At 43.6% G+C, this 22,649-nt stretch overlaps 2 pseudogenes; one reads left to right on the top strand and one right to left on the bottom strand.

Annotated features, from left to right (window-relative positions):
- Positions 1 to 541: 541 nt before the first annotated feature.
- On the bottom strand, positions 542 to 5,826 carry LOC104665324 (annotated as a pseudogene).
- Positions 5,827 to 15,002: 9,176 nt separating this feature from the next.
- On the top strand, positions 15,003 to 16,139 carry LOC104665310 (annotated as a pseudogene).
- The last annotated feature ends 6,510 nt before the right edge of the window (positions 16,140 to 22,649 follow it).

The following is a 22,649-nucleotide window of genomic DNA, read 5'->3' as shown; positions in this document are numbered from 1 at the left end:
GAGATTCTCCTGCCTCAGCCTCCCCAGTAGCTGGGATTACAGGCGTTTGCCACCATGCCCGGCTACTTTTTGTGTTTTTAGTAGAGATGAGGTTTCACCATGTTGGCCCGGCTGGCCTCGAATTCCTGACCTTAAGTGATCCACCCGCCTCAGCCTCCCAAAGTGCTGGGATTACAGGCGTGAGCCACGGAGCCCAGCTGGCCCAAAAGTCTTTTACTGAAGATCAATTCTCCCCTGCCCGCCCCCACCGAGAAGGTAGAAAATGAACGTGTAATTGAGATGGCAGCTCCATTGGGCATTCCAATTCACCCAGTCACTTATTCCCACAGAGATGAGCGCAACAGACATTAGGTTTTATTAGTCATGTTGTATTTGTAACCAGATGTGTCTTCAGCAGCTTATCTGAAGGCCACTGAGTCTTTGATTATGTGTAAAGAAGCATGGCTGTCGTTCACCGACTGTCCATATCTGAGCATATTCAGCTACCATGGAAACTACAAAGGAAAAATACATTTACTCCAAAACTCATTTACTGGGATTTTTAAGTGCCCTTTCTTCCACAGAGCCCCAGAGTAGTGCTCATGTGCTGGGGGCTACTGTGTTTTCCAGCACAAGCTCCCATTCTCTGAGGGTCCTGAGAAGGACTGGTCCTAGAGTCTTCATGAAAGGAATGAGGTGGTCTCATTGGGTGGAACATGTGTGGCCCCAAACCTGACGGTACGGGGAGTAGTGGGGGTGGCACGGCAATGTTCACCACAGTGATGGAGGATCACTTAGGGGTAGGCTGAAGTAGCTGGCTGCTGCATCCTCTGCTGCAACAGGAGGAAGAGCTCACGGCAGTCCTGGGAAAGGCTCTAGCTTGATCCCAGAGTACGTGGTTCCCTCCTTCTTTTTCTTTTCCTCTGGCTGCTTGAGATCTTCTTCATTTCATGTTGAGTCTGTGGCCATTACAATCAACTTATTAAAGGCCTTCTCAGCAGCCATGTCTGCAGCCTGCCTTGTGGAAAACTGGGTGAAAGCACCCTGCTGTTTCTGCATTAGAGTGATCGTCAATCTTTCCAAACTGGTAGAAATGATTTCTCTGATCTGTTTCACCCACACCATCTACCTCTAATGTCGTGAGAGTCTCGTCCTCCGGTGGGTCCAGATGAGGCATGGTTGAAGTCTGCTTTGGAAGCTTATCTGCTACAGGGTCACTGATTCCATAATATGAATCTTCAACATTTTGATCAGCAAGGGGATCGTCCAGATGTGTAGGCTTCTTGTGTCTGTAGGGATGCTTCTCTTTTCTCTGATACTCTCCTTTCACCCAGCAGGAGCGAATGTGAGGCTGATTTCTTTGATAGTAGGGTATGGTCCAGGCCAGTTTGAGCAGCACGACACTGGGGGATGTGTCTTTCTCCAGCATGCTCATTGGACGTGTTCCATCAGAGTTTCAGATCTCTCTTCATATTCTGTGTGTAGAACCCTCGGCTGACATCTGACTTTGGCATATTACTTTCAAAAGACAATGCTGTGTCATGAACCTGGATGTGCAGGCCACACGCTAGGTCTAAGAGGCAGGTCTGACATTCTTCAATTTAATGCAGATTTGGCGCACTTTAGTCTTTTTGGTTTTTTTTTTTTTTTTTTTTTTTTGAGACAGAGTTTCGCTCTTGTTGCCCAGGCTGGAGTGCAATGGCATGATCTCAGCTCACCGCCACCTCTGCCTCCTGGGTTCAAGTGATTCTCCTGCCTCAGCCTCCTGAGTAGCTGCAATTACAGGCATGCGCCACCACGCTCAGCTAATTTTGTATTGTTAGTAGAGACGGGGTTTCTCCATGTTGGTCAGGTTGGTCTTGAACTCCCGACCTCAGGTGATCCGCCTGCCTTGGCCTCCCAAAGTGCTGGGATTACAGGAGTGAGCCACCGTGCCCAGCCTAGCCTTCTTTAAAAAAGCATGTGGACCCCAGGGCACCAGTGAAACACTGGGAATGGCCTGGCACAGAGGTTGCATTCCTTCTTGTATGTTTTTTTCTCTTTTGGGGGAGTGTGTTTCTTTTATTTCTTGATATGCCACATAAATGGATCAAAAAGTATGTCCATCTAGAAAAATGTACTTCTTCCAGAAATGAAAAACAAGTTTCAATGAGTTTAGATTTCCTGGCATTTTACTCCTAACCCTAAGAGTTAAATTGATTGTCCACTTACATGCCCATGTCTCTGACCCAAGCTAAGGGGCTGGAAAATGAAACTCAGAGTGAGGTGTGGTGGCACAAGCCTGTAATCCCAGCTACCTGGGAGGCTGAGGCAGGGGGATCACTTGAGCCCAGAAGTTCAAATCCAGCATGGGCAATGTAGCGAGACTCCCTCTCTAAAATTAAAAATCAGAACAGTCTTATGTAAACATGGGAAGTCTTAGTATGGATGAAACCTAAGATTTCCTGGAAATAAGTGGGAAGCCTCTAATCCTCCCTGGATATGCTTTTCTGGGGGATTTTTCAGCACAAGTCTAAATTCCACAAAGCACCTTCAAAAACTGGGCCACGCAGTATCACAGGCATGGCAGTAGGTCTGAAGGCTGGATTCAGGGGCCATGTAAATAACAGGAAAAGCAAATCAAGGACCAGATGCTGAGACTTCCCCTTGAGTTCCACATTGGGGAGAACAAGGAGTTGGTTGACTCCTATGTACTCTTCCGCTTCTTGGCAAACGGCTGCCCAACTACATCTTGTGCTTCAGCTGCCTTTTGTTTGAAGAACTTTGTGTTCTGGGCACTCTCTTGGCCCCATGTTGGGTAGAAGGAGGTGGTGTCTCAATCCCCACCATGGGTGTATTTGGTATAACCAGAGTGCTCAAAGTTCTTGCATGACTTTAGGAAGCATGGCTTTGTTAAAATGATCCTCCAGGGTAGGGGCACTGAAAGCTCTTTTGTATATTTCTTATATTTGCCCTGAATGGCTTTGCTGGTAATGACCTTGCCATACGCCTGAAGCTCAGCTTGCTGCTCTTCCTCAGCCAGGTTTCCCAGGTGCTCAATTTCTGCTTCCTCTTTCTCAAGCTCTTCTTTCTCGTCCCTGTCCCCTTGTTCGTTATAGCTTCTGAACTTTCCATGCCTCCTGCTCCTCCTGACTCTCTTCTTGGTGTTAAGCACATCCAGAGTAGTGCGGCCCCGCCTGCTCTCTGCCGGCTCTTCCTTGGTCTCCTACAGTCTGGAGGGGGCACCATGCGTCCTCAGCGTGCCTTTTGCCTCCTGCAACGGCTCCTTCTCGTTCAATGCTTCAGCCTCAGGTTCTGAACTGTCACTCGGCCCTTCTTCCCAGTGAGGGCCTGCATCAGGCGAGACTCCATCTCATCCTCACTGTCTGTGGACTCTCCGTACTCAGAACTGCTCTGAGCTCCCCAGGACGCCACTCCTCACCCCCGGCCCCGTGCCTCCTACCTTCCTGTCTCCTCTCCTGTGCTCCCTGACACAGGGTGCTGCACTGCCGCTCCATCTCCTTATCCTCGGTTTCTTCCTTTTCTTCACTAACATCTCATTCCAGGCACAAGGCACCTCCTTCTCTTCTGAAGCCGCCTGCTTCTATCACTCCAGGCTCTACTGTTTTCAAATGCCAGCCAGTCTCTCTTCCTCTTGTCATTCACCTGGTCCTGAAAATGCCAAAGCCTGGCTGGCTGGATGAGCCCTCCTCCTGTTCCTCAGGCTCTGCCTCCCGTTCCTTGGGTTTCCCAATGAATGAAAATTCTTCATCTGCCTCATCAGAGGACTCCACAGGGGCCGAGTCTGGCCTTCTGGACCTTGGACCTTCACTTTCTCTGTGGAGGTCTCCCGTTTCTCACAGTGATGCAGGATGGCCCCAGTGCAGATTCAATGGGTGATTGCTTCATGAGTGCCCTTGGGACTGACAAGTTGATGGGTGGTGACTCCCAAAACAGACTGATTCCAAACTGAACACCTACAAATGTCAATGGACAGAAACATTCCTTTCCGCCAGGGTGCACGGGGCACTGCTATGTGGCTGATCCCTTCCCGTGCTGCTTGACTTGAATCATTCAGCTATGTGGGTTTTCTCCAAGGCACATTTGGCACAGATGGGAAGTCCACACGCATTCTCTAGGCTCTGCCTGTTCCAAGCGTTTTTTTTTTTTTTTTTTTTTTTAAAAGACAGAGTCTTGCTCCGTTGCTCAGGCTAGAGTGCAGTGGCGTGACCTCAGCTCACTGCAACCTCCGCCTCCCAGGTTCAAGCGATTTTCATGCCTCAGCCTCTAGAGTAGCTGGGATTACAGGCATGTACCACTATGCCTGGCTACTTTTTGTATTTTTAGTAGAGATGGGGTTTCACCATGTTGGCCAGGCTGGTCGCAAACTCCCAACCTCAGCTGATCTGCCCATCTTGGCCTCCCAAAGTGCTGGGATGGACAGGTGTGAGCCACCGCACCCGGCTTGTTCCAGGTGTTAAAACCCAGAGAGGTCACCATCTTGAGAGCGTCTGAGATGGGAAGTGGGACTCTCCGAGTCCTGGTGTATTCCCCTGTAAAGGAGGAGAACTTACATATCACCCACCTGATCAAATCAGTCCCGTCCAGGAAGTACTCCTGTTGATTAATTTAAGGACTTGGGACTTCACATCAACCAAATCCCTTCAGGGCAGCACCTGAACTAGCTTTGTTTGGATACCAGGGAGAGGGTGTGTCTGATTTCAACTAGGGCAGGGATGCTAAAAGGTTCTGGGCCCTGAAGCCCCAACTGCAAAATAAGTCTGTCAAGTCTCTACAAATGCACACCCATGATTTCTAATTTATTTCCCTACCTTATTGAGAGTTTATAGTCAAACAGCAATGTCCAAAACCCCAGCCTCTATAAAACTACCTGAAATTAGCAGTTTTTCCTTCAATCTGGAATCAAAATAATTCAGGCATAAAGGGTCTTTCCCATGGACAACAGCAATAGCATCCTTAAAGCAACTCTGCTTATATCGTCCTTGGTATTCGGATCAAACCTCCATTCTGAGCTTTACTGGTCTGAGGTTTTCTTTCTGGGGACAGGCATCTGGAATGGTGGCACCCAACTCTCAGCTAGATGTGTCTGCACCCACACCTGCAGATGACTGCCACGTGAGCAGCTTACTTACTCTGGCAGGTCCTAGCGATGTCTCTCTGCCTGGGATTGAACACGCAAGTCAGAGGTTCTGAGCCAACCACTCCTCACCTCAGAATGTCCACTTCTACCCCAAAAGTGAGATAGTGGGAGCCCTCCAGTGATCCACTGGCCTTCATCTCTGTTCCTAGCCACAGCTCCTCAAGCCCTAGGAACGGCCAGATCAATAAAGGTATCTTGCTTTGCTAATGAGATGACTAATCGCTGGGGATCCCTAGGTGGCTTCAGGATGGAGGCTGGCACCAGAAAGACCAAGGCAAGATTGGAGGGTTAGAATGTCAGCCTCACTCCCCCTACCTCTGGGGAGGGAAGAGGTGCTGAAGGTTGAGTTGATCAGCAATAGGCAATGATGTAGTCAATCATGCCTATGTAATGATGCTTCCATAAAGCCCTCAGAGGACTGGGTTTGCAGAGCTTCCAGATAGCTGAAAATGTGGAGGTTCCTGGAACGTGGTGCCCCTGGAAAGAGCATGGAAGCTCTGTAACCTTCCCTCATACCTGGCCCTATGCATCTTTCCCATCTGTTCCTCTGTATCCACTATAATAAATAGGTCAACATAAGCAAAGTGTTTCCCTGAGCTCTGTAAGCTGCTGTCAAATCAGTTGAACCTGAGGAGAAAGTGGTGGGAACACCGATTTTTAGCTGGTGGGTCAGAAGAATAGGTAATCACTTAAAGATTTACCTCCATTTTTATTCCCAAGCTTTCTCTGCAACTGCAGGGCCCAATCCAGGGCAGGCGGAGAACTGGCGCTTACTGTGCTCTGTTGGAATTCAGGTGAGTCAGGAGGCGCCTGAATGTAGAAACGTGTTCCTCCGATCTTTTATATAGCCTCTGATCTTGTTTTAGGTTGCGATATCTTCTCTCTTAAAAAAACTATTTTTTTTTTCTTATGTTCCCTGTCATGTCTTGTTTCAGTTCTTTTTCTTCTGTTTGCATTGATTTCCATTTCAGCTGGGCAGCTTTCCCCAAATGCATGGTGATCCTTGGCTACCTAGTCACATTTGAGAGAGAGGCATTTAAAATGCTGATGGATGTGAGGCTGATGGGGGAGGACTGCTTGAGCCCAGGAGTTCAAGGCCAGCCTGGGCAACACAGTGAGACCCCATCTCAAAACAAAATGACCACAACAAATGCTGACTCTAGGTGAGGGTGCTGTCACTGGGTGATGAATTAGAGTGCCGGCTGCTCTCTTGGGAATAACTGAATATTATTAATAATAATATGAGTATTATTCTGTTATTCATATAAATTTGGCAGCATAGTTTTGTCAGAAAGGAATCCTCCAACCTGGGTGCCATGTAATAGAAGAGGCCGACAGATCTCAGCAGTCACTTGAAGAATTCTACTCACTTTTCCTGTTTTTCTGCAAGAGAATCCATCCCATTCTCAGCAGCGTCCAGTATTCCTGAGTCTAGAGCTTCACTGTCCAGTATGTCAGCCACTAGCCATATGTGGCTATTTGAATCAAAATTAAAACTAAACTTCATTTCCTCAGTCACACTGGCCATATTTCGTGTATTTTTGTTTGCAGGTTTTTCTCGAGACAAGGTCTCACTCTGTAACCCAGGCTGGAGTGCAGTGGTGCAATCATGGATCACTGTAGCCTCAACCTCCTGGGCTCAAGAGATTCTCCTGCCTCAGCTTCAACTTCCTGAGTAGCTAGGACTGCAAGTGTGTGCCACCATGCCCAGCAAAGTTTTGTGTTTTTTTTTTTTTTTTTTTTTATAGAAACAGGTTTTCACCATGTTGCCTAGGCTGGTCTTGAACTCCTGGGCTCAAATGAACCACCCACCTTGGCCTCCCAAAGTGTTGGGCAGGTGTGAGCCACCATGTGTGGTCACACTGGCTACATTTCAGGTGGCTATTGAGCCACTAGTTGGACAATGCAGATAGAAAGTACTTCCATCATCACGGCAAGTTCTGTGGCACACTGCTGGAGACTAAACCTCAAGTTTTGTTTGTGTTGAGACAGAGTCTTGCTCTGTTGCCAGGCTGGAGTGCAGTGGCGCGATCTCAGATCCCTGCAATCTCTGCCTCCCAGGTTCAAGCGATTCCCCTGCCTCAGCCTCCCGAGTAGCTGGGACTACAGGTGTGCACCACTAGGCCCAGCTAAATTTTTGTATTTTAGTAGAGACAGGGTTTCACCATGTTGGCCAGGGTGGTGTTGGTCTCCTGACCTCATGATCTGCCTGCCTTGGCCTCCCAAAGTGCTGGGATTACAGGTGTGAGCCACTGCACCTGGCCAACCTCACGTTTTATACTTGGGGAGAAGTGGTTTCCTAACTACACTCTTGAGGATGGAAACTGGAAGTGTGATTTTTCTTTCTTTTCTTTTTTTTTTTTTTTGAGACGGAGTCTGGCTCTGTGGCCCAGGCTGGAGTGCAGTGGCTGGATCTCAGCTCACTGCAAGCTCCGCCTCCCGGGTTCACGCCATTCTCCTGCCTCAGCCTCCCGAGTAGCTGGGACTACAGGCGCCCGCCACCTCGCCCGGCTAGTTTTTTGTATTTTTTAGTAGAGACGGGGTTTCACCGTGTTAGCCAGGATGGTCTCGATCTCCTGACCTCGTGATCCACCCGTCTTGGCCTCCCAAAGTGCTGGGATTACAGGCTTGAGCCACCGCGCCCGGCCTCTTTTTTTTTTTTTTTTTTTTTAAGAGACTGCGTCTTGCTCTGTTGCCCAAGCTATAGTTCAATGGAACAATTAAAGCTCACTGCTGCCTTAATGTACTGGGCTCAAGTGATGCTCCCAGTTCAGCCTTCTGAGTAACTGGAACTACAGGTGGGTGCCACCATGCCCAGCTAATTTTCGTAGTTTCTTTAGAGATGGGGTCTTGCTATGTTATCCAGGCTTGTCTTTAACTCCTGGCCCCAACTGATCCTCCTACCTCAGCCTTTCAAAGTGCTGGGATTACAGGCATGAGCCACCATGCCCAGTCCAGTTTAGTTATTCTTTACACAATATTTCATTAATTATTGTATTTTCAGTCCTACTCTGAATCCACCTTTGGGGGTACCTGAAGGCTCCCCTTTCTTGAAACTTGACTCTTACCCCCGCCACAACAACACACACATTTGTAGGTGTAGGTTTCGTGCTGTTAATTACCACTGGTCCATGTGTCTCCCATCTTTCAAAACACTCTTTATCCCTATCCTACTCCTTCAGCATTACTGACGGGTTTTCGGCAAGGAGCAGAGATAATGTGTGTGGGCCATGCCAAGCCTGAAGTCCTCCTGAGATGTTATTCACATAACTGATGACAAAGGCAATGGGGAAAAAGCGTTCTGCTGCTTAGCTTTGTCAGGGTTTGTCCAAGGTTTGCTTAGTTACAGTTTTAAGAAATTTTATCATCTCTGATTTCTTTATATTCCATTGTTTTATTCTTTTCCCAAATATTATTTGAGAACGTACTAAAGGTAAGGCACTGCTCCAGTTGTACGTTTTCTCACTTTACCCTCCTGTTTCATTAAAAATATTGTTGCTAAACATTTTCAGTGAAAGTTTAATAATTATGTATGTTGGCAAAACCTCATGAACCAAATACAGGGCAGGCTTATTTTCAACTGACTAAAGATTGGTTTCCTTTACCCACAGCCTTAAGCAGAGTCAAGAGCTGAGCCCGTTCCATAGATGCTAAACCTCAGCCAACCTTAAGACCTGTGAGTATGAGAACACATACGTGTTAACACAAACCATTGAGTTTGGGGTGGTTTGCTACAGAGCATTATGTTGTCTGTCTAATACTATGGCAAAAGAGTACTTACAAACAGGACTTTAGTGTTTTTTTTTTTTTTTTTTTTTTAATATAAAGATATGGCTAGGCGTAGTGGGAGGCGTAGTGGGAGGCCTTTGGGAGGCCGAGGCTGGTGGATCACTTGAGATCAGGAGTTTGAGACCAGCCTAGCCAACATGGTGAAACCCCGTTTCTACTAAAAATACAAAAATTAGCCAGGCATGGTGGCACACGCCTGTAATCCCAGCTACTTGGGAGGCTGAAGCAGGAGGACTGCTTGCACCCGGAAGGCAGAGGCTGCAGTGAGCCAAGATGGTGCCACTGGACTTCAGTCTGAGCAAAAGAGTGAGTGAGACTCAAAAAAAGATATAGGTTAGTCGCCTATGTTTAGGAGAAAATAAAAATTATCATTCTACAATATAAAATGCTATTTTATCGCTTGTTGCATTTTATCTAATGGTGTTTTTCTAGGAAAATTTACAATAGGAATACCACTATGTTTCAGGTTTTAAAATGGTCATAAGCACCTGATAGAGTTTGGCTGTGTCCTCACCCAAATCTCATCTTGAATTGCAGTTCCCATAATCCCCACGTGTTGTGGGAGGGACCCAGTGGGAGGTAACTGAATCATGGGGGTGGTTACCATCATGCTGTTCTTGTGATACTGAGTGAGTTCTCATGAGATCTGATGGTTTTATAAGGGAGGCTTCTCCCCCTTTTGCTTAGCACTTCTCCTTCCTGCTGCCATGTAAAGAAGGACGTGTTTGGTTCCCCTTCCACCGTGATTGTAAGTTTCCTGAGGCCTCCCCAGTCATGCTGAACTGTGAGTCAGTTAAACCTCTTTCCTTTATAAATTACCCAGTCTTGGGTATATCTTTATTAGCAGCATGAGGATGGACTAATACAGCACCTGATGTAGGAAACTAATATTTTCCTTTCATTTGAAAAGGATATTTCATTAGTAAACAGTATCTATTACACAAATTACATCAAGATCTCTGTGCCTCTTTCCAAAAGATAAATTACAAGCATTGTTACAAAATAAGAGTGTGCGGTTTGCAAAATTCTTATGATGGGAGCCCTTCTTTGCCCAGAATTATGCTTGCTTGCCTCTTAATGTTTCCACTGAATTATAACAAGATGTCACTCAGAACCTATATTTCTGCCCTGGTGGACGTGTAAGAATGTCAGAACACCTCTCCATGGTATCAGGTGCCTACAGAGCTTTGCTGTGGATTATGGACCAGTTCCTCAGTATCTGTTCTTAAGACCAAATGAACCACACTGTCTTGGAAGTGCCGGTCTTGAACAGTAAAGGGCATTGTGCAGACAGCTGGAAGCAGTCCCTATTAACATTGTCCCTGATAGTGAATAAAGGGACAGCGTGAGTTCCTTTGGGCTGTTTTTTTTCTTGATGTACTGAAACTTTAGTTTCAATGGAATCAAAGGAATCAGAGATGCTGGGTGCAATGCCTCACACTTGTAATCGCAACACTTTGGGAGGCCAAGTAGGAGGATCTCTTGTGCCCAGGAGTTCAACACCAGCCTGGGCAACAGAGTGAGACACCATCTCCACAGAAAATAAGAAAAGTAGCTGGTCATGCTGGCATACACCTGTGGTCCTAGCTACTCAGGTGCTTACTTGGGTCCAGGAAGTCAAGTCTGCAGTGAGCCGTAATTGTGCCACTGAACTCCAGCCTAGATGACAGAGTGAGATACTGTCTGAAAAAATCAATCAATCAATCAATCAATCAATCAGAAATGTCTGACCAGATTGGGGCAGCATCTCTGTATTTGACAGATCCTAAAACAACTTAGTAATAAACTCTATTACTCTTATAGTACTAGTGACAGTGTTTAGAGTAATAAACAGAGTCTGGCACTGTTGCCCAGGCTGAGAGCAGTGCACAATCACAGCTCACTGCAGCCTTGACATCTTGGGCTCGAGTGGTCCTCCTGCATCAGCCTCCTTAGTAGCTGGGACTACAGGTGCAGGCCACCATGTCTGAGTAATTTTTGTATTATTTTTTTTTTGTAGAGACAGGGCTTCACTATGTTGCCCGGGCTAGTCTTGAACTCCTGGTCTCAACAGACCCTCCTGCTTTGGCCTCCCAAAGTACTGGGATTACAGGCATGAGCCACTGTGCCTGGCATAAACACGAATTGTTTTTTGTTTGAGATGGAGTCTTGCTCCGTCTCAGCCTGTACGCCAGGCTGGAATGCAGTGGCGTGATCTCGACTCACTGCAACCTCCGCCTCCTGGGTTCAAGCAATTCTCCTGCCTCAGCTTCCCGAGTAGCTGGGATTATAGGCACCCGCCACCATGCCTGGCTAATTTTTATATTTTTAGTAGAGATGGGGTTTTGCCATGTTGGTCAGGCTGGTCTCGAACTCCTGACCCCAGGTAATCTGCCTGCCTCGGCCTCCCAAAGTGCTGGGGTTACAGGCGTAAGCCACCATGCCTGGCCACAAACACTATTTTTTAAAGCATGTGTTATTAGATTCTTTTACAAATTATATTCAAACTCATTAGAAAGACTCTGGAATATGTATATGTGTGTGTACTAGTTTTTAAAATCCTGTATTTTCCTTAACAACATTAAATTGAAACTCATTACAAAACAAAGGTTAATACCAGTGCTGTCATGACTATCAAGAGCTATGATATCCTTTTAGGAAGTCATGTATGTCCATTTGTTCATTCATGTATGTGAAAGTTACAGAACATTGACATTGTGCTAGGGACCAATCTAAACACTGGGAACACAAAGGTGGGTGGTTTTCAGGGGGCTATCTAAAGTCCAAAGAGGAAAGCAGATAACAAGAAGTTATTACCAATGTGAGCAGTGCTAACGACTGAATGAAATGAGAGCACATAGCCTCCATGACATGGTGGGGAAGGATGTCAAAGGAAGGCTCTTAGACATAGAATCAAAATCGAGTCCTGGTGTTTGTCGTATCTCCTTGATGCAGGGATTCTCTCTCTGTAACTACCTATCATTCATTTGCCTCTTTGCTCAGTTCACCACCTGCCAAAGGAACTGCTCCGATGCCGAGTGACCCTCTGATGACACACTTGGGCCACCTCCTCTTTTGCCTGTGTGTTTGCAATATCTAGGTGAGCTTGGCTTTGGTACCATATCTGTTCTGTCATTCCTGCTCCAAAGCATAAGACTCACTCCCAAGAGGGAATTTTTGTATTTGAAAATTCAAGTTGTATGAAATATAAATGTTTCCTCCTTTGTATGTTCTTTAAATTCACGTGTCATATATTACATTTACTAAGAAGTAGAAATACGTGTACTTTCTAAACTGAGAAAACTAGCTGGTGAAAGACAAAACTGACTCTAAACCCATCTGATAGATTCTAAAAAGTGAAGGTACTTTAAGTGGCACTACCCTGGCACATGTTCACTTTGGATTGCCAGGTAAACCAGTCCAACAGGTGTTAGGAGACAGATGTTCACCAAATGCTTAGCCCTCAGGGGGAAAACATTAACAAAACATACAACATAGTTCCCCCGAGTATCAGCAACTGAAGAAAGCATTTTACCATCTACTATCATGATTTCTAAACACAGTTTAAAAAATTTTATTGCATACCTACTATACTGCAAGCAGTACTAGTTATGGTGACAAAAGATAAATAAACCCCTGATGTACAAACTAAACACCTTAATTCATTATTTCATGGTTAAATACATTCTAAAACTAAACTTTTTCCTCCACAAGTCTTTGGGGTTTGAAAGACTCATCCCTGAACTGAACCAAGTCCATCTTCTTAGGAACTCACCAAGTGTAGGGGATTGCCAAGTCCTGTTGACTCTTCTGCCCTCTGCAGTTTCAAAGCTGTCTTCACTTTATCTTTGGCACCATTTTCCTGTAGGCCTATAGAATCTGTCAACTACTGTCATAACATAAAAACTAATCTTCCTGCCACAGTTTTGGGCCTTTCTAATCCATTCTTATTAAACTGCTGCTAAAGTGACCATCTAAAACATAAAAGATGCATGAAATTATTCAATGTCACCTAGGCCTTCAGGATGCAGCCCAACACTCTAGCATAGATCACTCCCTTCTCTTGTCCCATTTTTGTTTTTTCTCTATCATGAGCATTTATGTCCCACGGTGTCCCACTAACCACTGCAATTTATTTACTTTTCGTAGAGAGAGGGTCTTGCTTGTTGCCCAGGCTGGAGTGCAGTGGTGCGATCATAGCTCATTGCAGCCTCGAATTCCTGGGCTTAAGCAATCCTTCCACCTCAGCCTCCTGAGTAGCTGGGACCACAGTCACGTGCTACCATGCCTGGCTATTTAATATTGTATTTTTTGTGGAGATGGGGTCTTGCTCTGTTGCCCAGGCTGGTCTCAAATGATCCTTCTGCCTTGGCCTCCAAAGTGCCGGGATTACAGGTGTAAGCCGTTGCGCCTGGCCAACCGCTGCAGTTTAAAAAATGCCCCAAGTGTCCTCAGGTGTTGCTGTCCCTCTCACAAGCCCATCCCAGACTGCTCTTCCCCAGCCCCTGCCCATGGCCTTCAATTAATTAACTTTCTCCCCTCCTTTTTTTATTTCAGAAAATTTTAAAAAGTTATAAGATTAGTGAATAAACACATACATACCCTTTACTTATATTCACCAGTTATTAACATTTTGCTAATTTGTGTTCACTTGCTTTTCCCCATCCCCAAATTTACTGTGCTGAATCATTTGAGAGTAAGTTGCAGACATTATGACACTTTACTCTTAAATTTTTCAGCACGTATCTCCTAAAAATAGGACACTCTCTTACATAACCACAATGATCATACTTAGGAAACTTAATATTGAAATACTAAAATTTAATTTGAATATAGAGCCGATGCTCATATTTCTCCCCAGTTGGCTGACTTCTATTTATCTTTCAAGACTAAGCTCTAGAAAAATGACCTCCCTTCTCCCCACACCCCCTCTCTGTCCACACACAGAATACAGTGGGTATCTCCCTTCTATACTTTTACTACCTTTTAGTATACTTCCATTGAAGCACTTAGAACACACTATCACATTGTCTATTTTCTTTTCTGTAGTATCTGAAACTCAGCTAGATTCATTTTAATTCTTCTTTCACTTCATATACTACCCAGCATTCACTGGTGACTGAATGGATAAATGAATGAATGCATGCATGATGAGACATTGAAGATTCTCATTCCACTCTCTCGTAATAACTGGTCATGTGTCTCTCAACAGTCTGGGCAATATATCACGTGTTCTCAATTTCACTTCTAATTTCAAACACTGCTGTGGTGCCCAGGCCTGCGTGGTGGGCTTCTTTCATCTTGTGTGGATGCAACCTCACAGCACCTGCTTCTGGCCTCTGCCCCTGGTTTCTGGCCCCAGGGCTATGTTGGAGCTGTGACACAGGAGTCCCATGGGAACCACTTGGCACTCGGGCATGGACAATCTGGCAACGGGGGACAGTTAAGGCCTATAACCTTGCCCTTGACCACTGAGGGACAGGAGCTCATAGAAAAATGCTTGTCTCATTTTTAGCCTGGTGGCTAAAAATGGCCTGGGTGGCCAAATCTGAGAGACACGTTAAAAGGTTCCTCAGAAGCTCCCACAGGATCAAGTAGCAGATATTCATAATGTTTGCTAATTTGAAAGGGACCCTTGGGTTGGCTTTCTCTCCTTCTGGGGGATCATTCTTCTGTCTTATCAGTCTATTCCTTGGTGTTACATTCCCAAACAAACTCCCTGCCTACCTCCAAGTTGTCTGTACAGGCTTTGCTTTCGGGAGGGCCCAGACTAAGACAATGTGGTAACGTAAAACACCAGCAGCTTGGGAGCCAGAGAGACCTGACTGCTAAACCAAGTTTGCTCATTCACTAGGCCATCACCTTGGGCACATAATTTAACTTCTCTCAGCCTCACTTTCTTCACTTTATAATGAAGATAATACTTTATAGGAGTATGGTAATTACTTCATAGGAGTAATTACCATAATTAGAAATTTACCATATATATATGAATAGAATACATACAAATTCCTTGAGTAATGATTGACTATAATCAACCACATTGGGTGTCTGTCCAGCTTAGGAGCCATCCTCACTCTTCCATTTCTCTTAAGATTTACGACTCGTCCCAGCCATGCCCACCATCATCGAGCGGGAGTTTGAGGAGTTGGATGCTCAGTCTCGCTGGCAGCCACCGTACTTGGAAATTCGAATTGAGTCCCATGACTATCTTCATAGAGTGGCCAAGCTTCCAGAAAACAGAAATCAAAATAGATACAGAGATGTAAGCCCATACGATCACAGTCGTGTTAAACTGCAAAATGCTGAGAATGATTATATTAATGCCAGCTTAGGTGACATAGAAGAGGCACAAAGGAGTTACATCTTAACACAGGGTCCACTTCCTAACATGTGCTGCCATTTCTGGCTTACGGTTTGGCAGCAGAAGACCAAAACAGTTGTCATGCTGAACCGCATTGTGGAGAAAGAATCGGTTAAATGTGCACAGTACTGGCCAACAGATGACCAAGAGATGCTGTTTAAAGAAACAGGATTCAGTGTGAAGCTCTTGTCAGAAGATGTGAAGTTGTATTACACAGTACATCTTCTATGATTAGAAAATATCAATAGTGGTGAAACCAGAACAACATCTCACTTTCATTATACTACCTGGCCAGATTTTGGAGTCCCTGAATCACCAGCTTCATTTATCAATTTCTTGGTTAAAGTGAGAGAATCTGGCTCCTTGAACCCTGACCATGAGCCTGTGGTGATCCATTGCAGTGAAGGCACTGGGTGCTCAGCACCTTCTCTCTGGCAGACACTTGTCTTGTTTTGATGGGGAAAGGAGATTATATTAACATTAAAAAAGTGTTATTGAACATGAGAAAATACCGAATGGGTTTTATTCAGACCCCAGATCAACTGAGATTCTCATACATGGCTACAATAGAAGCAGTAAAATGTGTAAAGGGAGATTCTAGTATACAGAAACGGTGGAAAGCACTTTCTAAGTAAAACTTAGCTCCTGCTTTTGATCACTCACCAAACAAAATAAAGACTGAAAAATACAATTGGAACAGAATTGGTCTAGAAGAAAAACTGACAGGTGACCGATGTACAGCAAATGCAAGATACAATGGAGGAGAACAGTGAGAATGCTCCACGGAAACGTATTCGAGAGGGCAGAAAGTCCACCACAGTTCAGAACGTGCGGCAGATGAAACAGAGGCTAAATGAGAATGAATGAAAAAGAAAAAGGCCACGATAGGCACCTAATGTTCATGACTTGAGAATATTCTGGAGCTATAAATTTTGAACCATTGATGTGCAAAGCCAGACCTGAAGCCCACTTCGGACACTAAAGTGAGGCTTGCTAAACCTCTAGATTGCCTCACAGTCATTTGTTTACAAAGTAAACTTTACATACAAGGCATGAGGAGCACCCACCAGCAGAAGACTTTGCAGAACCTTTCACTGGATGTGTTGTTAACTGTTTTTAATGCATGTATGAAATATAGAAATATGTAAAAAAAAAAAATTAGGAGAGATTCCTTTGTGTTGTACTGCCATTCCTACTGTATTTTTATACTTTTTGGCAGCATTAAATATTTTTGTCAAATAGTAAAAAAAAAAAATTTACTACTCATCCCATCGGTTTCCTGGGGATGGGTTCATGTACTCACATTTTTACTAGACTTTGTGACTATTAGCAACCACAATTCTAACTACTGCATTGACTATTACACTAATATACAGAACAAACAATGCCTAGAATTATTTTTAAAAATAATCATCCTAAATGTACAAAAAGACAAAGCACATTTCTATAATATATTGTCTAAATTTCAGGAAGAAACTCTCAACCTTTGAATGAGAGATTTAAGAAAACCAGGTATCAATATCTCGTTGGAATATGTTGTTTTGTTTATACCTAAGATTTTCAAAGCTTTGGGACCTCAAAAGTTTTCCTTATTTAAAAACTTTTACTCGTAACCATAGTCTCCATTGTCAAAAAGGAATGTATAAGGATTATTATGCTTGAAATATTAATCTGTATGGATCTTACAAGATACTCCAAGTTGCTTATACGCTTAGTGGGAAATGAGAATTATTCAAAAGAAAAATTCTATTTTCCCAATAGGAGAAGTGTCCAAAAGTTTCAAAGACCTCAGAAAAATCAGCTTTTGGATGCTTGCTGCCACAGCTGTCAATAAGCAGGAAATAGCAGTAAGTCTTCAGAGAGAGAATTCAATTAAAACAAGTCATTGAGGCTGGGCGTGGTGGCTCACGCCTGTAATCCCAACACTTTGGGAGACCGAGGTGGGCAGATCACCTGAGGCTGTGAGTTCGAGACCAGCCTGACCAACATAGCAAAACCTTGTCTCTACTAAAAACACAAAAATTAGCCAGGTGTGGTGGCAAGCAACTGTAATCCCGGCTACTCGAGAGGCTGAGGCAGGAGAATTGCTTGAGCCTGAGAGGTGGAGGTTGCAGTGAGCCAAGATCCTGCCATTGCACTCCAGCCTGGGCAATGAGAGAAACTCTGTCTCAAAAAACAAAAAACAAAACAAGTCACTGATAGTATGACAAAGAGACATCTGCATCCCATGTCTATTGCAGCACTATTCTCAATAACCAAGATATGGAGTCAACCTAGGTGTGCAACAACAGAATAATGAATGAAGAAAATGTGATATATACACACTATGGAGTATTATTCAGCCATAAAAAAGAGTGAAATCCCATCGTTCATGGAATATAGATGAAACTGGAGGACATTATTTTAAGTGAAAAAAGCCAGGAACGGAAAGTTAAACAGTGCATGTTCTCACTCATATGTGAAAGCTAAAAAAAGTTGATCTCATAGAAGTAAAAAGTAGGACAGAGGATACTAGAGGCTGGGAAGGGAGAGTGACAGAGAGATTTGTTAAAAGATACAAAATTATAGCTAGATAGGAGAAATGAGTTCTAGTGTTCTACAGCACTGTAGAATGACTATAGTTAACAATAATGCAATGTATAGTTTCAAATAGCTAGACGGATATTGTACATTCTCAACACAAAGAAATGATAAACATTTGAGATGGTGAATGTGCTAATTACCCTGATCTGATAACTATAAATTATATGTATGGAAATATAATTTGTGCCCTCAAGAATATGTAGAATTGCTATTTGTCAATTTAAAAAATAAATTTAAAAACTGTATCATTGAATCCTTAAGATGCTAAAGTTAATTTACTTATATAACAAATTAAAAAATTATTTCTTATGCTAATGTTTTTCAAAAAGTATAGCTTTTATGACTTTATATAAATATATCTAAAATAATAATTGTATGATATGTTTTTGTAGTCTAATAAAATTTGCACTGAATTCCAACTTTTTAAGGGTATCTTTTTCCATGTTTTCATCTTTATTTTTATATGGGAATTTCTAACTGAAATAAGTTGCTCCTCAAGTTCTAGGAGTTGACCCTAAAAGTAACCAATGTGATCCTCAACACGAGTTCCAGAACTAAAAAGAATGCCTAGTCTATGTTCCTTTGCATTTTTATTTCATTTAAATATCTGTCTACCTGATCCCCTTGATTAGGGAGCAAGCCTCCGAGGGTCAAGACCATGTTTCACGTCTTTGTGGCCCAGTGCCTAGCACAGAGCTCTGTCCATATCTGCACTCCAAAAAATGTTGACCTACGACTCTTAGACTTGTAGATTCACCTTGTAGTTAAAAGGGCTTTGGAGGTCATCTAACCCATTTCCTTAACTCTCCATCCTACTTCACCAATAACCAGCTTTTGCAAGACACTTCCAGGGGAACAGTCTATGCTGAGACATATGATTTCATTAACCATCACAAAGCTAATTGTTACCTGATTCTTACTTAAACTTGGTCCAACCTTGCTTCTTTTTAGTCTTTGACTGAATGGCTCTAGTTCTCACCTAAAGAATTATGTGAAATCCAGTTCCAGAAAGAGAAGGGGACGTTGAGAGGAGAGAGCAAGACAGGGCACAGAACAGACTTGAGCCTCAGGTCTATCAATTCGATACGTGTTCACGTGGTTTCTGACTCTAGAACAGTCATACAGTGTCCCTGAGGTTCCTGTGCTTGGCTCCCTCCTTTTTTCACATGTCTGGCATCTCTTGTGTATGCCTGAGAAGGATCCATGCTAAAATTGTAATGACATATATACCTAAATTAGCAGCATACAACTTCCAAAAACTGAGCCTATGCAAGAGCTATTAAAAAAAAAAAGGATAATGAAGAGAACAGGATTTGAGTTGCTGCTTCTTGTATTTCCCTTGGAGCCTTCCCAGGCAAATATGGATCAGAAAGCTTTTCTTGTCAATTCTAATTTGTGGTAGTCTAGAAATTTAACCCTTGCTACTTTGATTGCCTGATTACATCTTTCAATGGAAAGGTGAAAATGATAAAAGAAAACAATATTCTAGATACTCTGTTCTCTGTAATTTGATGCAATTCAGTTTATATTCACTTGGCAAAAGTGAACAGTGCTGAATTTTAAGAACTAGTGTCTGTATCTTACATCTCATTCGTAGCCAAAAGTGTGGAGTTTAAAACCATTTGCTCACCAAGACCTCAACAGAAAATTTTTTAAAAAAATAATTGAAATGAAAACATAAGTCATGTAAAAAAGATTTTTAAGATGAAAAAATGTTCAACCTTACTGGCTTTAGAGAAATAGGCAATAAAATGTCTGGGCTTTTTAGCAATAATCCTAGTTGTTAGTGAAACACCAAGTCTGTCTCTAACAGCCATGGGCTATGAAACCTTCGTTTTTCCAAAGACATTCTGACAGATACAATCAAACTGTTCAGGTGTCCCACAGATACTGCAAATGTTGATCCTCAAAACCACAGGAGCTTTCTTTCCTTATTCCCCTAGGGCAAGTATGATCCTGAACGTGTTAGAAATGCAAATTCTTGGGCCCCACCCCAGACCTACTGAATCAGAAACTCTGGGAGGAGGGCCCAGAAATGAGCTTTTCACAAGCCTCCAAGGGATTCTGATGCATGGTAAAATTTGAGGACCACCAATACCTCAAAAGGAGATGGATTATAATCTCCCTGGGGGCAAGGACCAAGCCTGTTGAAGGTTAACCCTGGCTCGTGACTCATAGTAGGTGTTCAGAATGTGTTGAATGAATAAATGATCTGTACACTTTTCCAGAAAACTCTGAGTCTATAGTTACTTTCAATTTTAAAAATACCTTTTGAGGACTTCTCTAGAAATAGGTGAGTCCGTTTCTCACACTGCCAAATGTACCTGGGGTGGAGGTTGGGGGTGGAGGAAAAATCACCCCTGTTGAGAAGCACTGCCTTAGATCATTCCTTACCAAGGTAGGTTAGGCACTGGCCTCATTCCAAGGCCAGTTGCTTCCTGTGCTTCTAGAGTGGCTAGGGAAGCACACTGTGGGAGAACCGGTTCCTCACCATTGACAATGGTCATTTACAAGACCATGGCCTATTTTACAGGGTGAACTCCCAATCCCAGTAAGATGGCCCGAGTTTCAATGCTGGTTTACTAGTTTTGCTTCCTTGGGCAGTGAATTTAAATAACCTGTCAAAAGAATGAAGTGATGGAGGCCAGACTCAAACCAACTGTGTACTCTGTCCACACCTCTTCAGCAATATGGCATATCACAAAGTAGTGTTCAGAGATGTGCGTGTAGTAGGCTGCCTGCTCTAACACATGAGATCTAAATTTAGATAGCCACATAGGGAAATCGGATTTTAAGAAAGCGGATGGAATTCAGCTGCAAATAGATGGACACCTGGAATTCTGGGAAGTTCTAGCTGCTGCTGCTCAACTAAGGCATAACTGAACTCAAGATATATAAAAATGTATTTCAGCCCAAGTATCTCCATAACTACTAACAAGGGATTGAGGAGGAGACTGTATATTAAAAGGCTAAAAATATCTACACTTGGAAATAGCAGATTGTGAAAGGGTATGTGACTGACAATTATTAAATAATTAAGAGTATGACTAAGATGAATATGCATTCATTCACCAAAATCTCATATTCCCAAATAGCAGGAAAGGTAGTACAGTGAGATGGATGATGCCTTCACATGACTCAGATGTCATGTGTTTCTCACCAATGAGACTGGATCAGACTCCCAAGGCACCCCCTCCCAGCATTTACCAGAATGTGTGTGTAAATACAGTGATTTGTATAATCATTTGATTGTTTCTCTTGTATCCTGTACCGATGAGGGTAGAGATTGTATCCCACTTATCACTGCAGCTCCAGGATCCAGTTTCATAAACATTTGTTGAATGAATGAATAAGAAAAGAGGACACCCCCAAAGAGGCTGCAAGGGAAAAAGCTAGAAAGACAGAAGCATGAGGAAAAATTAGGGTCATGTAAGTCAAAGGAGGAAAAAAGTTCCATGGTGGGGTGCTTAGCAGTGTCTAATACCACGAAGGCATGAAGTAGGATAAAGGTTAAAATTTAGCCTTTGGTTTTGGCAAATATGAAGCTTATTGGTAACCTTAGCAAGAACAATTCCATCAGAGAACAGAAGCTAATTGCAGTGGGTTGAGTCATCAAGCAGGCATAAGGAAGTAGGGCTACCCAATTACAAGCAACTCTTTCAGGAAGCTCAAATCTGAAGGTTAGGAGAATTAGGTCAGTAGCTAGGAGGAAATGTGGAGTTGAGGGGCTGTTTTTCCTCCCAAGGGGTATAAAGGTGTAACATTAGATGAAACTACTTGAGACAAAGGCCAATATCAATAGAGAAGTTAAAACGCATGCCTCAAGATTCGGGAAGGGATGGGGTTGGGCTTAAAAAGGTAGGAACCTATTTCTTACCCTAGGAGAGAGAATAAAGAAGAAAGGATAGGTTCCCATGGAGATAAATTTCTAAGTGTTGAGGAAGAGGCTCAGAAAATTCTAGCATGATAGGCTCACTTTTTTCTTTTTCCATGAAGAAGATGGCAAAGTCAACTGACAGGAGAAAGGTGACAATACTGACGGGCTGAAGAATGATGGACATTTGAAATAACTTCTTAGACCAGTAAAGGCTGGAGTTCATAAATCAGAACTGACTTCACGTTATACATGTTTTTCTCCAGCAGCCTAAGATAACAGAGCGAGGTCTGCAGAAACGAAAGAAGGGTCAGACGAGGATAGCTGGAGCTAGTGCAAGGAGGGAAGCACCACGGTGGGAGCCAGGTACCCCCTGGATTTATAATTTACACTGAATTCCAACAATAGAAGGGCTCTAAGCAGGAGAGTGACAGATTTCAGAAGACTAAGACACATTTGGTAAGAAAGTTGGAGGAAAACGTGACTCTGGAATCAGGGCGGCCAATAGACGGCAGTATTTTCACAGAGGAGGGGATGGTCAACAGTGACTTTCTAGTCTGAAGCTCAGGAGGAGGAGGCAACTCTACCTGATGGTATGAAGATCATGGAGGTAGCCGAGATCACCTAGCCTGTGTGTGTCGAATGAGAAGAGAATAAAGACGAGGAGTTCCTGAGGAGCACAGACTTTAAGTGGGGCTGTGGTGACAACACAAGAAGAGAGGCTTGCAGAGGAGACTGAGCAGCTGTCATGAGAGAGGTAGGATGGTGGACTCGGAGAAGAGGCAGAAGATGTTCTTAAAGGAAAGACACTGCTGCTAAGGAGTCAGCCAGTTGGTGACAAGGAAAGACCTTGTTGCGAGAAAAAAGTCAGTGAAGTCGTAGGAACGGTGACAGATGACACTAGGTTGAAGAGTGGAAACAGAGGGTAGACCATTCTTCTG

The sequence above is a fragment of the Rhinopithecus roxellana genome, chromosome 18, assembly GCF_007565055.1.
Source record: "Rhinopithecus roxellana isolate Shanxi Qingling chromosome 18, ASM756505v1, whole genome shotgun sequence".
In the NCBI taxonomy this organism is placed as follows: Eukaryota; Metazoa; Chordata; class Mammalia; order Primates; family Cercopithecidae; genus Rhinopithecus; species Rhinopithecus roxellana.
Note: the sequence above shows the minus strand (reverse complement) of the source record. Positions and strands in the feature narration are given on the sequence as shown.